The following is an 18,931-nucleotide window of genomic DNA, read 5'->3' on the forward strand; positions in this document are numbered from 1 at the left end:
ATATACCCTTCTTCACGTCAATCGGTCGATGTACTCGATGTCGATAAATTTCGAGACTTTAAATATGTAACCGCTATTTTCATGACACCAGCCGCCAACGCATTGTTTACTATTTAAGTATAAAAGTATAATTAAGTTATCTAATGTAGTTCAATTCTGATGTCTTTGGGATGAGTTGGAATGGTAAAAGGTGTAAGAAATCGTGCGATTTGTTTTGTTTGTTATTCATAATTATATTACATTATAACTGTAATGATATATGAAACAAGAAATATTACATAATTTTTTACGACATCCGTTCGCTCTTTTGTTTACATCAAATTGCGAAGTCAAACATAATTGTGTAATTATAGTATTCATGTAGACGATGAGTTATAACATTTTATGTTTTAAAACATACCATAATCGAATAGTCTATAACCATAATACTTTGGTCTTTAAAAAAGCATAATATGTATGATACGTATGGTACCCATGATTAACACTTTTCGATTCTTATGGAAAAAAAAAATTTCGTTCTAATTTCAATTGATTTATAGAGAACACAAAACACACCAGTACATGTTAACTATTGTGTTTTGTACACATTAAGTACGTGCTATCAAATCTGCTGAAAACACATTTTTCAGGTAAGTATATCTAAGTATTAAGTATATCAAAATCAAAAGGAGACAGAGAATATGATAATCCGCGCGCGCGCAAGATGACGTTCACGGTTCACTGGTTCACTCACCCCCGCCATATATGCCATATATACATATAAACATATACGTGCAAGTGCACAAAAAACAAGGTGCTAACTAACCTAACCCGAGAAACTGCCGATACCATGTATAGGTATACTTCATGATAGAGGCACGAGCGAGAGAGACGACGCTCGGCTTTTGTCGGGTGTTACCGGTCCTAAAGTGCGGCGGCGCTCACGCGCTCTCTCACAGCACTGGAGAGCATCCCCTCCCGTGTACTATACTCTCCTCTCCTCGGCGGTAGTCAGGGGAGGGGGTGACGTCACGTAATTAGAGTAAATACAAAGTAGTCTTGATGGGACAGCGGCGTGCGTCGCACCGCTTGGAGCCTGATGCTGCTTGACTGCCGCTAGATTGACATACAAACATACATGTATATAAGTGCTGTGTAGTGTGTGTTTGTGTATGGCATTTGATATAATAAATTTTGTGAGTTAATTTTTTGCGCTTAAAAAAAACATAATAAGAATCATACAACAACCGGTTAACGATTTTTTCATTATTTGTCATTGTGTTCGAGTGAAAAAATATAATTGCCTTTTTTATAATAAAAATACAATCGTCGCTCGCTGTTGTGTCGTTACGTATTTGCATAAGTGACACTGTACTTATATCACAATTTGTTTTTATATTAAATACATTTCTCACAAATCAACGCGACACTGCCAGTGCGTATATGAATAGAAGACAAATCATCGATGGATATCGTCGAATGAAATAAATAATTATTTCCCCAATCGCAACTCTGCCCGTCTTTTTGTTTTTGTTTTGCCTCGATAGTGAATCAAGTGAGTAACCCTCAATTGTGCGTTGACAAGTGTAGGTCACCACGTATTGAAGTGGAAAGTTGCGTGAATTAAATTTATATCACTATACTTGCAGGTTTATGAATTAAAAAGATAATTCAAAGTATTGGTGTTGGTCGAAAATTAAAGTGCGCGAGTGCAAATACCTCGATAATTCGCTAAACGCAGAGAAGAAAGTAAAGGGCGCGAATTTCGAATTCGGAGAAGAGCAGGCGAGCGAGAGAGAGAAAAAATGGAGCTGCACGCCAAAGCAATTCAAGCAAGAGGGGGAAACGCAGCGTGGTCAGGATACTAGTGCACTTGCCACTTTTTTAAGGAGAACCGATATTGATAAAAAGAAAGAAAAGAGTTGCGTCGTTTTATCGTTCAAACTACTTAATAGAGTTTTTAGAATAAAGGATCGAAAGTGCCAATAAGTAGCGCGTGTTCTTTGTATGGTGATTGTTTGTAAGTGCCGTTTTTTTTCGTTGAATGGAAAGATCGTCGTCGCCAAAGTGCTACAGTTGGCCGCTCGAAAATAATGACGGATAAGATCGAGGTGAGAATTTATATTTTGTCATGGGTCTTTTAAAAAATTTGATTGCCCTTCTGTATATACAATAAGTACTTGGGAACGCCGACTATTTTCTCCGTTTTCTCCCCTCTTGCCCTTCGACACCGGTGACAACACGTACGTGTATACCTATACATCTCCTACTCCGGCGTTTTTTCTGTGGACTACATGTATGCGTTGCATGTATGTATGCGCGAGGCGCTCCCCCCTCCATTACTCCGATTCCCCATTTCCCCAACGTCGAACCAAAGTCGAACCATGCTACACGTATATATATGTATCATATAGCTGCGTTCGTTCCCCTCACCCCCTCCACCGCCTCCTCGATCGCTCTCTCTTTCTCTTCACCGAGAGCCCCCCTTCTCCTCTGCCGCCGCGGATTACTTATTCTCTTTTTTTATCTCGTGAGATTTACTCTAGTTTTTCAATGCTTTTCTCAGCTTCTTCTTCGTTCTTTCGATACTTACGGATGATGGAGTTTTTATTTTCGATTCTCAAAGATCAATGGGTTCATCGACGAGGATGAGAAATACAATTTTTTTCGATAAATTAGTAACGTGACAAATACGATTTCGAATCGAATTTCACATTTAAAATTTTGAAAAGGATCGTTGTCGGGTGGGGGAGGGGGGGTGTCTACGTTCAGGGAATTTAAATGGAGGGCGGGGACGTGGGAAGTATAATATAAAGCGAATATTGGGGTTTCAAAGAGTTATAGCGAGCGATTCGAGAGTGGTAAAAATGAAAATTGTTTATCGATTTATCGAAACAAGATGGGCCTGAATATAAACGTGAAAAGGAAAGAGCTTTTTAAAAGAGAATTTCGGCTAGCGTATTTATTTAAATATTTTCAAAATTCTTGTGTTATTTTATTTTGTTCGAAATTTTTTACTCAATTACTATACAGTTTTCGTGAAATTGCGGTCGGTCTGGCGGAAATACGTGATGAAAAACATGGTGTTATGTGAACTCGCTCGTTCGCCATTTCGCGAATATTAAAATACTTCATGGAATTCGAAATGAGCCCCTGGGTCTCTTTACTTTCTATTTACGTCAAGCTTTATGTGTATATTCCTTTTTTTTCTAATTACTAATGCCATTAACAATTTATTTATTTTGTACCATTTGAAAATATTTGTTCTTGGAATTTTCAAGAACATTATTGTTTAATTTATTGTGTACAACGGCTTTTAAAAATATCGAGGTATCCATCTCCTTTTTCGTATTCCTTTCATGAAAACAAAAATAGCTTATTGTCATCCAAATTCCTCGTTTCGTTGTTTGTTTTGGATACTTTTTCGACCTTGCTCTCATATCGTAAAATAAAAGTGTACTAACGTACATACCCACAAATTCAAATTTAAATCCAATTACCACATAAAAAATATAATCATAGAGGCATAATGAAAAAATTAGCGACACTCAGCGGTCAAATTAAAACCAAATGGTATTAAAAGCCAGAGCACGCCCAATACTAATAAAATCCAAAACACACACATGCACAAAGTTTCCAACGTACGTATTACACTTGAAAAACGATTCGATCGGCACGACGGGGCAGCAGTTACTCTGTCCTCGTCTCTCTTGAGCTCCTGAACGTGCCTCTCTCCCATTTATGTATATATATGTATACAGAAAGCTCTCGTGCAAAATAAAAACGGTTTATCGACCTTTAAAGTCCCTCGCTTGCTCGCGCTTTATTTCTCTTTATTTCTCTTAATGACAAAACAAGATTTTTTTTGTCTCGTTCTCGCGCGCTAGAATTTTTTTTTGTCTTTCGTACTCAAAGTTGTTTGTTTGATTTTTACGGAAAAACGTAATTATTTAAAAAAATCAAGAAATCGATTTTTCATTGTTATTGCCTTTTTTTTCATGTATTGTACATATATAAAGTTTTGGCTTCGCGACAAGGTTATCGCCTCGGTTATCGCGTATATAAATGATGTGTTTTGTTCGACTCATTCTTTATTTGCACTCGCAAATAGTTTAATTTTAGGATTTTTCTTAGAAGCTTCTCCGATGCTCGTCTTTGAATTTTTGAAGACTCACTTACTAAACAAACTGTTTCCTCGCTCTTTCCCTTATAATATAATATAGCGGCGTGGGTGACGCTCATTTTATGCGCCACTAAAATAGTGTTCGAATTTTTGCACAAACGGCGCGTGATTCTCCGTGAAACTAGTTATCTATTTTTTTTCATTTCCTGAAATAACAGAAGAAAAAAGTGTTTGACTAGTATTGTTTATTTCCATTTCATTCAAATAAATCATTCGAAAGTTAGAGAAAGCACGTTCTGATGTAGTTTTGGAAACAAATGACAAGCGGTACCTAAATCACGAGAAGGAGAAAAAAAAGCGCCGAAAGAAAATAATATACTTTCATGATTAAATCAAGTATTTCCCGGTATATCCTATCCTATCTTCATATAAAGTGTGTATACATTTGTGCGCGGGAAGGGGGGGGGGCAACACACATATTCAACTTTCCGTGTACACCGTCCTTGTCGCGCAAACGTGGAACGTCGACTCTCTCTTTCTCCCTCCCTCCTCCCTCTCTTCTTCAATACACTTCGTCTCTTTTGTAAAGTATATGTGTTTGCGTGTGTGTACATGTATATAATACCACCTATACCTAGAATTAAATTCAAAAGGATACGTACCTACATACGGCTCGCGTTTTTCTTTATTGCTGTAATATTTTTACACAAACGTTATTTTGTGTTTTATACTCAAGCGCTCGGGTAAGGCTTTTTTTTTTTTTCTTTTCGTAATAATGTGAAATAATTGTTTATTCGCTTGGAATAAAATCAAGTTTGAGGTATTTCTCTTTCGCGATAGCGCCTGGAATTCTCTAATTGTGGCATTTAGTCATCGTTCGTTAAAATAGGAGTGGCGATAATACATTTGATTCAAGTCGTTTGTTCACTCGAAAGTGAAAAAAAAAAAATTTAGAATAAATCAATTCTTTTTATAGTAACTGTTACCCAAAATTGGGTACAATTAATTATTTTATTCGTCAAATAATATTCGTTAAGAGGAAACTGCCAACTTTAATATTAACCTTATTCGTACCTGTGTCAGATTTATTCTGAACTATCAAGAACAAAAAAAAAGGCATAGGTACGGACGATTCTATGAAGTATGACGTAAAAATAAACAAACGGCTGTTTTAACGTTCCTACGAGCGTACATTTATATAAAATCATACACAAGCGTCCTGACCTTTTGTTTCGAGTTAATAAATTTTAATGCTTTTAACTCACGTACTGAACTGAGTAACGAACGTTTTTTACATTAAATTTAAAAATGTGCAGTCATCCTTTCTCAACGACTCTTGAAAAATATTTTTTACAAACACGACAGTTCATTCAATTATCAGATAATAATCAGTCGTGTTTGCAAATAAGTGTTGGTGACCGTCGAATCAAGGTTAACCGTTCTATTTTTTAAAATCTTGCGTAAAAAATGTTTTCACGTACTTGAAAAAAAATATTTCTCTCACTGGCATCGTGTCGAAAAAACTTTAAGTATTTAAGAAAAAGGTAAAAAAAAGTCGATCCGTCACCTCGTACATATATACTCCTCCTATTCGATTTCCAGTTTGATTTTCAAACTATGTTTACGTTACTCAAACAGCTTGTCGTTCACCGAAAACACGGTCATCGATAAAAATTTGCTTGCTCGCTCGATTTGTAAGCAAATAAAACATTCTTAACAACCGAAAACTATAAGTTTTGTTTTTGTTTCCGAGAAGAACAAGGGAAAAAGCATTCGAAAAATCTAAAATACATCGATAAAAAAAAGAAAAGAAAAAAAAAACAGAAAGGTAGAGAAAAAGAATAGAATACTTGTATATTATGTGGGCGCTCTTTTGTTTCCCCGCTACATCTGAGGTGTATTATATAGTTATACACACGCTAAGAATGAGAGAGAAAATACGTGAATTTAATCAGTGCGCTTTTCTCCTCCTCCGCTTCCTTTTTCTTGCATCTATATAGCTATTCTTTCCCCTCCTCCGCTTCTGTGGTCTCCCACTCCTGCGCCATCTGCATGCATATATATATATATATATATAAATACACACGTAGGTGTGTATACACTCATACCATGCAATAGTGACTCCTTGAGTTTGCCGCAAACACGAAAGTGACAGCGTGTGGTAAAGGATTGCGAGGTGATGAAGAGCCCCGGTTGCCGGGCCGGGGGTGGGAAGAGGAAAGGAAGGGGCTCGATCGCACGCTGCAGCACTAAAACCTCGACTAAAACATCTGGCTCATATACATTTATATATATATATATATATATATATATATATATCGTAAAAGAGAGACAGAGAGATAAACCTGCGTGTTTTGTATGTAATATGTCTGTGTGAGGTGTATAATTGTATGCGCGCGCGCGATCGAGAATATGTATAGCGATGCCCATTAAAGTGCTCGTGATCGTCTGATCGCATGTATTTTTTTTTTCCTCTCTGTCTCCTCCTCTACTTCTTCTTCTTCTCTTACTGTGTCGATAGGTATAAGTATATAATAATAATAATAATAATAATGCATGCGATCTGCTCGAGCGAGGCTGTTCTCTTGTCTCCGTTTTGGCGTCCGTCCTTCTTTCCTCCTCGTCATTTGCCGTTTGATTCAATTTTTATAACGCTGATTACGCGAATCTTCCATTAATTTTTTTACCATCGACTAAAGTGTACGGTTGGTTTTTTTTTTTTTGTGTTTATCAAGTTTGACTAATACCTATTATTTCACAATTATACTTACGTCATTTTTTAAAGTAAAAATAAATGACCGCTACAAGATTTTTAATTGTAATTAACACAAATATTTTATGATTTTATAGTGTTTGGTTTTTCATTTTGAAAAGGTTACTCTTTTGCAATTTAATCAACTAGGCTAGATTACACAGAAGATTACATAATAGCAATACGCACATGTGTGTAGATAATAAACGTATGTTTTTGTACTTCCTTGGTTTCGCAGCAAAGAATATTTAGATCACGCTTGAAATTTATCATTTCAAATTACAAGAGCGCTAGATCGACTACTGCCCGCAGTATAGCTATCGTTAACTCGCTCACTTCCTTTGTTTCGTTTTAAGTCGAATGTATTATCAGCTAATTATCTAACTGAAGTACATTTCACTTCACGCTTACAGACATTTATTTAATTATTGAATGAAAAAAATTATTTTACTTAAAAATATAATTATCATTATTATTATTATTAATTTTATTACTGTTATTACATTGTTATTCATCAAATTTTCTTACCATATGCAAAATAAACATAAAATAAATAAATAATGATTATTTTTAAACAAGTCCTAAAATAAGCTTAGGGATTTTGTTTTAATTTATTTAAGTAAGTATTTTACATGCTCACTTGATTGCTCGCTTGATAGTGCCTTTTTTCTTAATTGTTACACGTAGAACATAATTTTTTTTTAAATTATAACACTTAATATTTTTATGAAAAATTTTCTTCATATTTTATTGCAATCTTTATGTTTTAAATAAATTTTTTTTTATTTTTCACATCAAAAAGTTTATCTAAATTTTTTTAGTTATATTTAAAGTCGTATAGGCTTTCATTTACTTGGGTCTGACATTACCGAGTTACAAGTCCCTCTCGTTTTTACCTTTCCCACTTACGCACACTTATACATCCATAATAATTATTTGCGTATACATGCAGTTACATACGCGTGCACGCTTTGAATATTTTTGTAATACTTTCTCTTTTATTTCACCTACTGAATAGCAAACATATTTCACCCAAATTGAGGGTTCATTAAAAAAAGTTAAATTCATACATCTGACTAATCTTTGTACAACTATACTACTTTAGAATGAGATTTGAAAGGAAAAAGTTATAATAATGAGTAAAGATTAGATAAGACGGTGTTTTTCGTTCGCTACAGTTTCGTACAGCGCTAGTACTTTAATCTAACTTCATAGTTACATTTTATCTGTATTGTGAAAATGTTTTAAATTATTTCACCCAAGTTTATTCAATAGCTACCTATGGCCATAGCTTATATTTTTTATTTATGACACTTAAAAATGTATCATGATTTAAAAATACGTTTATTAACACCACAACGCAGCAAAAATTTTGTTTTCTACTTATCTAAAATTATTATTAAAAAAATAATCACTGCTTTCTACGAATTTACAATATTTTTTTTTTTTTCAATAGAAGACTTTTTAAGGAATTTTAGATATTTATTACAAAAAAAAAAAAAAAAAAAAAAATTAGTACTGAGAGTCAATGAGAACAAAACTTAATATTTATCATTACTGACATAATTATAATTCGTCGCTCACTCCTTCCTCCAATATTTTTTATTCGTACGCCCCTAATTATATATATAATGGAGAAACAGCTAGTCCACGAGATCGCCGAGTTTTTGTACATATTCATAAATATATATATATATATATTATATACTTCTCCAAAGCTATCCGTCTCGCTTCCTCACACAAGCACACTTCCCTCTCGCTCTTTAACGTCTCTTTACCTTTTCTCGTTCTCTCTCGAGCTCCTGCGATGGCGGCCTCCTCCTATTCCCCGATTTCTCTCTTCCCTCTTTGCCCCTCGCTATTTTACCGTTCTATACCGTGTAATATATGTGTATATATATATATATATATATATATATATATATATATATATATATATATATATATATATATATATACCCTTCTCTCTCTCTAGCGTGTATATAGGCGCTCTATCTTCTCTTCTATGGGTTTTAGCGCGTCGTCCTTGTCCCGCTCCCATACACATATGTATACGCATAAGAGGAGTTCGTCGTCGCCGTTGTCGTCTCTTTCTCTGCCGTTGCCTCCATTCTGCTCTGCTGCTGTATAGGTACTACTGCAGGCACGGATTATACGGAGGGGGGGACCGGCTTTATACCCGAACTCACTTGAAAGTTATCGAAGTGGTTCGTGTTTAACAGAAAATGGATTTTTTTCCTTCTCTCCCTTTGGCTTGAAAATGACTTCTTGGCCAATCTTTGTTTCTTTTTTATTTTATGAATATTTTAAATAATTAACATCGTTGTTGATTAAACTATAGGATTTTGGTTGCAAAAAACATTTAATTATATTTATTGCACAGTTAAAAAAAAATTGTCTAATTTTTTTCACGCAACAATTCCCTTTTGAAATTAAAATAATTAGTTTGATGATTAAAATTTTTAAATATATTATACGTTTAACTTTCTTTTTCAATGTAATATTAATTATTAGCGTCAGTCGTATCTCATCATACATATTTTACAAACTAGATGGCTCAAAAATCATTAAAGAACGCCGATTAATTGAACATTTTATACTACGCAGTTAAAAAAAAAAAAAAAAAAAAAAAAATTTAACGACCACTTAAACAATTATCTCGATTATTTGTCATTTCTATTCGTCATTACTTCGGTAATGGATATTCTTTCAAATCACTAATATATAATATTTTCTATGAATTCTCAGTATGGCTGTTGCTTCTCGCTACTGCTGTCCTTTATAATCCGAAACTGTTCCACTCCTTCTGTTCACAACATATATATCCTATTCTCTCTTTAACGCGCTTTATATACCTATACAATCCATCCAAACGCATAATATATCTACCTTTGTACATTCTGTATACAAGAGTTTTATGTGTATGTTTGCTGGTGTGTTTGTATGGGTTCACTCGTAACGTAGTCGGGTTTTAGTATGTGTGCGGCTACTGCGGCTGTGATGTCTCTCGACACTCTCTGCCCTGTGGGCTCTTTCTCGCTCACTCACTCGAGCACACGTCAGTATTTATAGACGGTGCCTTAAACCGATTTAACAAGAATGTATCCCCCTCTTGTACCCCTCCCCCCATTGCCTTTAATGCTTAGCCCATCAAAATTTTTTTTTTCGTCTCATTTGTATTCATAACATTACACTTCCGTAATTTTAGCAAACATTTTTTTGTTAGTCGTAATTACTAATGATTTTCATAAAAAATTTAAATAGAGGGTCACTTATGCCAAGTTTTACATTTCTAGGATTGCACACGCGTTCAAAAGTATTTTATAATTATTCATCATCGATTCACATTAATTATCAATTAAAAAAAAAAAAATTCTAATATTAAATTTTTTTTTATTGCGTCAAAAAAACTTATTAATATATATATATATATATATTATTTCAAAATACTAAATAATACTTTCATTCTGATCTTCAGTCTATATAAGCAGAGATTGCGTACTTCAATACTTTTCTGATTGCAACAGTAGAAAGTAAGCCTAAAGGATATAGCTCTACCGTAAACTGGAAGAGGGAGAGATGGGTGAGTTATGCTCGGAAGTACGTAAGAAGGTTTTGAGTATTTAGAAAAAGCATTTCAATTTAGCTTTCTAAAATTTTTTTAAAAGTAATGGTGTACAAGATTTGATGTATTATTGTAACTAGAGCAATTGACGTAATTACTCTTGATAACTTACTAGTGAGAAACCCTGATACGAATTTTAGTTGTACTAGTACCATTATTTTTATTAAACAAAACCTTGTACTTAAAATAGGTTATCGATTATTTTTAATAGAAAAAAGTTTCATTAAAAAATAAAAAAAAATGTAGAACCTATCTAATAAAAAGCTAACCCATTAACAATTACATAACATTTCGTAATTAAGCGTAAAAATGATCAAACCTAATTAAAGTAATTATTGAAATACCATTTAAACATAACGCACGAAAATTTAATAGAGAATATAGTGGTGACCCACAAAGATATACATTTTTACAAATGAAAGAGCGACAAAGAAAATACATCGTCGCGTCATCGTCTTTCAAAATAATAAAGCCAAAAGCAACTTGTCCCCTTCCTTCCAAGCGTCAGCAGGTTTGGGGATCACGAACACTTCCCCTCTCCCAAAGTCGTATACTTCGAGGCTCTTTCCCAAATATGCGATTGGGAAGAAGAAGAAGAAGAAGCAGACAAGCAAGTGAGGTATAGGCGAGCGAAGCCGAGAGACGCGCAACGTCAAAATGGTAGTGAGCGGGTAAAATGTAGGGGTAAATGACCCAATTACTGCGCAGGCACCAATTACTGCGCACTCGACGGTAACTGAAAATAAGAAAAACAGACTGAAAAATTTGGGTGCTTGGATATTGTAACACGTACGGACATTAATAACGTTCAATCCAGAATCATACTTTACATCATGACATTTATAATTTTTTAACTGAGTGACTCTAAACGAATCTAACCTACAAAACTTTGTAGTCGTGCGTAGTGATTGGTGCGCAGCAATTGGGTCTAGGGCTTCAGCTGCTGAAGTTCAGCATGAAAACCTTATGGGAAATACCCGAGCAGTAATTGGGAGCGCAGCGACTGGTGCTAATTTTATAACCGTGCGCAGTAATACCAGCAAGTGATATTAGCACTAAAACAATTATTTAAAAAAAAAAAAAGTTACTTAACAGAAAAATGTTTGTCGTTTTAATCGCACAAGATGCTGGAGATAAAGATTAAGTAAAACTGGTTTTCAATTTACATCGAAAAACATTGAGAAATGAGAAATTTAGTATAATCAAAAATTTCAGTTGCAGTAATTGGGTCATTTACCCCTATGTGTGTAACGCGCACACATAACGGCCTCTTTTTTTCTTTACACGCACACGACCCTGCGTAAATGCAGACACGCTCTTGTTTATGTGCGTGAGCCAAGTGTGTGAATCAATACGTAAGTGGATTTTTCCAGTTTTTTTTTTTTTTTTTTTTTTTTTTTTTTTTTTTTTTTTCTTTGTTAAAATGAATTAAATTGCTACTTTTAAGATTGGTAATGTACGAGCGTAATGGATTATTTTTAAAATATAAATTTTTGATAATTATCGTCTCGATTATCGGTCCATATGATAAAATAAATGTTGAAAAGATTCTAGTTTAATAAATAAGCACAAGTAAAATTAAACTATGACTTAAATCCGTTTTATAATTATTTCTTAGATTATTTTATAATCATTAAAGGTATTGTCTAGTGAAACTTTTCTAGATTTATTGTTATTAATACATTTAAAACTTAGCAATTTGTATTTTATGCAATAAGCGTTTAACAAGCTTACCTAAAGTATTTAAGCTCGTATTTAAGGCAATTATATTATCATTGTATAAAAAAGTAGGATTGGTATGAAGCAAAAGAAATACTGTTTTTTTATTCGAAGCAAGCTTACCGTTAGCTAAGATAATACACTAGAGGTTTTTCTATTTCAAAGATGGCTCCGTTAATAAAAAAAAAAAAATAAATAAAAACAATAATTATAGAATGAGAATCTTTATATAACACTGCAATTATGTCAATTACAATATTTTAAATGCACAATAAATTTTTACAATAAAAATTGTTGGTGTTTATATAACAAGTTATAAAACAAACGTAAAAGACCTCATGTTTCGTAAGTTTTACTCGGTTTTACTCATACAAGTATGTGAATTATATGTATCTTTCAAACAAGAATCACACAAATTCTCAAAAAAAAAATTTTCTCTAAAATAACTGGACAAATATACGTGTACCAACGCATTATAAAACTATTAAGTTCGTTATCTTCATACATATACAGCCACTGAAACATAAAAAAAGCACATCTATTTCATTAGTTGCAAGATTCTTTGTTAGCATATACACAAATTGAAATAATATACGCATCATAAACAATGACAATGAGTATTGTTCATCGTATTAATGGGAATTACTATTTTAACAACGTTTTTCACAATTAAACTGACATTCGTGTAAAGATTTTCATAGTAAATTTAGCAAGTTCGCAAATCACTTGCACCTCATGTTAATCGAATCGATGTATCCGGTTCTCTTCGGTTATATGAACACACACGAAGAGAGGGAAAACAGAACAAATTGAAAATAGAGGTTTCGAAGTTGAAATCGATAGTTGCGCGCGCTCAATTCTCTGTACACATATATACCTATGTATATACACACGAACTCGGAGAGTTCCATGAGTCATTTAAATGACTATTTGTATCCCGATGAGATAGTCTATTTTGTCATTTTAGTTTTTATCTTGAATATACTGCTCATTTTGTATTCGCCTCTTTTTGATAAATACATTTGTAGCTGGGAATCGGTATCAAACATCTATCTTAAGTATTTTGAAATTTTTGTATTCCAGTTGTATATTAATTTAATTAGTTTTTTTATTACTGCTGTCTTGCATCATTAAAATAATGTATAAGTTAATTTTAAGAAAAGAATACTAGGAAGTTTATTTTTCTAATAAATAAAAAAAAACTTCGTACTGTTTATGTGTATTCAAAATTGCAATGCTATTAGTTTTCAGAGTAACTATGGGCCACTATTCGTTACATAGTATTCAAGTTTCTATTATACGCTTATATAAGTAAAATTCTTGCTTGGTGTTTCACGTTCGTATAAGCACTTGAACATTTTTCAAATTACTTGAGAATACAGCATAAATAGCAGATTACCTATCTGTTTTATAGCTTTACAGTTTCAAAATGTTGAAAACTTTTAGAATATATTAAAAGTGGAGGAATAATTCAAAAATAATTCATAGACTCTTAACAAATCTGATAAAAACATGTTTAACATTGATTGACATTGTTTGACATTTTTATAGATTTTCTATAAGCTATGTTGCAATGAATATCGTTTATAATATGTTTTTAATTGAGTTCGATTTTTAAAGTACTCGTAACTAACATTTTAAGGGAAAAACCTCAGTTACAATGCTGATTTATTATTATTATTTTTTCATACAAACAGTTTTGTAATTAAATTTTTTTTTTAAACATCATGTATAATTTTATTAAACACAAATTTGTTTATTTATTTATTTATATATATATTCAAACAAATATAAGTTCTACTTCAAATTATAGAAAATATACACCATTGAACGTTGCTGATATTTAATTTTCAGTAAGTAATATTTTACAGGACAGTTGTTATTTTTGTTGTCAATTTTTAACGTTTTACTGTTTTTGTATCATTAATAGAATATTTAAAAAATACTTTTTATATTCGTCTTGTAATTTGAAAAATCTTAAACTATAACGTTGGCATGAAATAAGTAGAGCAACATAAATTTTATCGTGGATTCTTGTTATCTTGTATCTTCTCTTATCAAACGATAGCATTTGCTGATAAACAACATACTTACTGCATATAAATGTAACTTTTTGAAGTGTCGTGCGTAGATTAAATCAACAAAATAAATAATATACATGAAAACTAATTACAATGTTATAAAACGTAAACCTTACATAAAAATATGATATAAACGTTACAAGATAGATCCGAAAGTGAGCTATTAAAAATCTTGAATAGAATATTTTTTACGAAATTATTTTTTGTAACAAAAAAATTTACATACTAAAAAAGGAATAATAAGAATCATTGATACTGAAGGAAATACAATAAAAATACGTAACATAACATTGTCTTGTGTATGCATATACAATTTTCGTGTGTCATAGAAAACAAGAATCAAGTTGCCAACTAATCTGACAGGTATTTTATAGGTGTACAAACACTACATTTTATTATTATTTTATCTCTGCGTCATACAATAATTTTTTTTACTTATCTCAGAGCTATTTGGAAGAAAAAAAATCAAATCTAAAATCGCGCATCTGAAGTATATTTCCAATCTTCTCACGAACCTGAAAAAATTTTTCATCGCATAAAAAAAAAGAGGTGTTCCATCTCCTTTTATCGCTCTATGCGTGTGAATGTGAATGTGTCTGTAATTCAAGCTGTAATTATAATCTGCAGTCGAAGGCTCACAGTGTCACAGCGTTTTTACACGGCATCCACACGTGTGCATTCATACTTATCTGTGTGTACACACATGCGTGTGCGCTCGAACTGCAGGAAGTTTCAAATGCCCGCGTGTGCAACAAGGATAGAATGCGCGTGCCTATATGCACACTTATACATAGGTACCTAACTACGTTCGCGCTTCTGTGTACACATATTATGAATACACTTTCGAGAGTACGTTCCTCCCACAAAACACAGTACACGGAGGATTATTGTCCTAAATAATCACTGTTCTCACATGCAAGCACTGAAAACTTCGATGAACAATAAAAGAGCATCGTCAATAAGCATGTATGAACAATAAAGTATGATGTATGACACGTTATTTTTAAGGTACACTGATAACAAAAAATTAAGGTGCGTGTGCACGGTCATTTTGCGTGTAAATATATCGTACATCGAAATTCTCGATGTACGACATAGCGTACACCGAGATTTTCGATGTACGACACAGCGTACACCGAGATTTTCGATGTACGACGCAGGATGCATCCAAAATCTCGGTGAAACTTAAGGTGCCGTGTAGGATATTTATAAGTTGACACTTTACAGGTTATGTGGCTCGTATCATATGGTTGTGAGTATCAAACGTTCCTGGTTACACAAACGCATCATTAAAACTTTGTACCTTGCAACTTATTGAAAAGTCAAACCCTTTATAAAAACTTCCCGTGTATCAATAACTTTATTAACGTATCATTGTATCATGGTATATGGATACAAAATCTCAACTTGGGTGACCGCTTCAACGTACACTGGAAATTTCAGTGAACGCTTCAACGTACACTGGAAATTTCAGTGAACGCTTCAACGTACACTGGAAATTTCAGTGAATGCAAGAGCGTTCACTGAAAACTTTGGTGTATGTATTGTGACATCGAGATTAGCAGTGTATGCACGCAATATAACCGTGTACATACACCTTAATTTTATGATGCTGCATGCACTTGAAATGTTTGTGTCATACATCGTACTTTTTGGTTACAACACATTAATTAACAAGGACGCTATTTTGAGAACCGACTTTTATTTGGACAATAATCCTCCGTGTACAAACGCAAATTCGCGCGTCCGTATGTGCGTACACGTGTGCGTGCACGTATAATAGTTTAGCTCTCGGTTTCTCTCTGTCTCCTGCGTCGAAAACTCGTTTCCTCTTTCCTTTTCTTCTTCGTGTTTCTCTTTTGCTGCTGTGTTTTTTTTTTTTTTTTTTTTGCGGGGTTTGTTTTGCGCTCTTCAGATTATTATAATGCACGAATGAGGAACTGTAAATTTACTTTTAGCTCCATAAATTGTTTCTCCTTGTATTTTGCTTTTTGGTAATTATATAATTAATGTAAGAACATTATTTCTACGAAAAACTTTAATTATCGATTTTCAAGTAAGATTTTTTTAACGATATACAATATAGTGATTAATTATCTACATTTTACTTTAATTGTTCGTGAAAGTTCTTTCCTCACGGTCTCGCTAACGGTAGTCTGATTTTATATATTTTCCAAGTGTAACTATACTTCATGGCATTTATTCATGTAATTCAAAATAATTTGTTACACAAATAATTGATAATAAAAAAGTTGCTAAATAACTCAGTACTACTTTTTCTATACTATGTTTTATAAACAAAAGGTTAGACGTAATTTTTTATGAAATTCAATTGATTTTATTCATATTATTGCTGTTTATTGGAACTTTTCTATAATTTTCTAGTAGGTTAACTTTTTACTTAGATGTAATACACATTTTTTTGCCCAATATAGTATTTTCGTTATTGTTGACGATAATGCATAACTAAATTTTAACAGTTATTTTATGTTCTAACAACTGTTGCATAAAACAGTAAATTTGTAGCTTTGCTAGGAAAGTCTAATATGTAACCCCATGTTAATTAAAAATCTTTATTTGCTTTCGGAGCGCAGGCAAGAATATTTTTACAGACTTTATAAGAAATTTTTCTTGAGTTGAAGAAATTTTTCAAAATGTTTATTTAAATACCGTAATCAATAAATACCTACCACATCATATCTTCCACAAAATATATTATCTTTAACTTTCTTTTTGACCGTTTTATAAATCACAAATCCCTAGTGAATTCAAAATAATATTTACTTTAATCAAAAGTAAAAATGTGCTCCGAACAACCTACTAAATCAAATAAAATTTTTAGACTTCGAAAAGCCTTTAATTAGTTTGACATAAAAAATATCAATATATGAATAACCTTTGCAAAAATTCGAAAAAATCAATAGGGTTTTATGTAATAATACCATTCAACCGCCTCAATTCTAATACTGTATGCACACGCAATAGCAGTAGCCACACCCAATTGTATGCACGTGCACGTGTAAGTTATTTTAATCTAAATATATAGCTTTTGGTTTAACATTTGTATCAAAATGAGAAAAAAGTTGATTTTTTGAAAAAATTTGTATTAAAATTTAGTTGCATTTAGTATGCCACATTAAACGTTTACTAAGCCCAAGGGCACATTTTTATTATTGTATCATTAACAACGTTCGTTGTTATTTACAGCTAAAATAATGAGACATAATTATTTATGTTACTAACATTCTACATTTTAACGAAAAAGCAGTTTCTATAAGCAAAATCTGGTAGCTTGATTTTATTCAAGTGACATGCTTAATATTCTTTTTTTTTATTTGTTAATTATGAGAAAAAAAAAAATTCGTTCAGAAAAATGTTAAATAAAGCGGATTTCCGAAAAATAATTAAAAAATTATTTCATTGTCTTTTTTTCATTTTTTTTTAGAATCAGGATTTTTCACCAAGTGAAGAAAATTTCGTAAAGTATGACTAGAAATCAGGTAGAAGGATAACTTGAAAGTTTTTATCAATAAAAATGACTTTACATATCTTTTCATATTTCATCACAAGTATGTAATCGTTCAAAAACATTTCGAACTACGACATACCTATTTTATATTTCATTAATATGTCATTAGCAAGTGATTGTCGATGTCATTCGTCGAAATACGGTTTTTCTCTCCCGATGAACAAATTATTATAAGTTACACCAATGTGGTAGTATGCTACGCTTATACAAGCACACAGAGCGAAAGTTAACATCCGCTTCCACCTCCATAGTTTTTTAATACAATTTACTTTAGCATATTGGCTATTGTTCCTCCTTAGTCTTCTTTGCACACTTTGAAGTAAATTACTTACACAGCTACAAGGTATAGCATAGATAAAAACAAGTGTCATTCCGGAACACTGCACTGTTACATACCTACCGCTGTTACTCTAAGCGTCTCGTGTAAGTGCAGTATGAAAAGGAAAGGTGGGAGGGCCCGTGTCAAGGAAAAACGAGGGAGGAGGGATGCAGTATACCTGCAGTATAATGGTCTTTCTCTTTGGTACGGCGGAAAGGGAGAAGAAAGTATAATGACGAGTGCTACATACGTATATTGTATACCCATAGGAATTTATCTATGGTATTTACAATGCACCGGTCTGTGTATTATTTTATGGAGATACAAATAATTACTCGTTGTTTGCGTTTATGTATTTTGATTATTAAGTTCTGGTTAGTGAAAAGCAGTTTTAGTTTTTTTTTTTTTAGTTTAATAAAATAAAGGTAGGGAGTGGATTTTTTTTCTGGCTTTTTCTTTCCGTGGGAAAAGAAGAGTCTATTTAAAGGGGTTTTTGAGGCTTATATAGGTGTAGAAAGAATTGCACTGTGCTATACCTTATTATTAATATACTATTACCTAGTCTTACTTTTGCTTTGAAATTTAAATAAGTAGGCGTTTATTATTGTTATTATTTATTATTATTATTATTGTTATTATTAATATTGAAAAATCTGTGTGCAAAATCATTATTTTTTGTTAAAAATTGTAAATTTACCTCAATTTGTAAGACGTATTTTACCCAACATTATTAAGCATACAATATAATTTCGACAAGCTTATTATTTTATTTTAGTTTTTTCATATTTCATTTACTATGTTAAA

General features: G+C 32.4%; 1 protein-coding gene across 1 annotated transcript in view; it reads left to right on the forward strand.

Moving 5' to 3' along the window:
• The first annotated feature begins 1,055 nt into the window (after window positions 1-1,055).
• The window catches only part of LOC106640478 (uncharacterized), a 177,474-nt gene continuing 159,598 nt past the window's right edge, over window positions 1,056-18,931 (forward strand). The window contains exon 1 of the mRNA XM_089598396.1: window positions 1,056-2,090. The gene's annotated coding sequence lies outside the window, so the exon portion shown is untranslated. The remainder of the gene's footprint in view (window positions 2,091-18,931) is intronic.

The sequence above is a fragment of the Copidosoma floridanum genome, unplaced genomic scaffold, assembly GCF_036245765.1.
Source record: "Copidosoma floridanum isolate Cflo_tuat_1 unplaced genomic scaffold, Cflo_Japanese_pri ptg000006l, whole genome shotgun sequence".
Lineage (NCBI taxonomy): Eukaryota > Metazoa > Arthropoda > Insecta > Hymenoptera > Encyrtidae > Copidosoma > Copidosoma floridanum.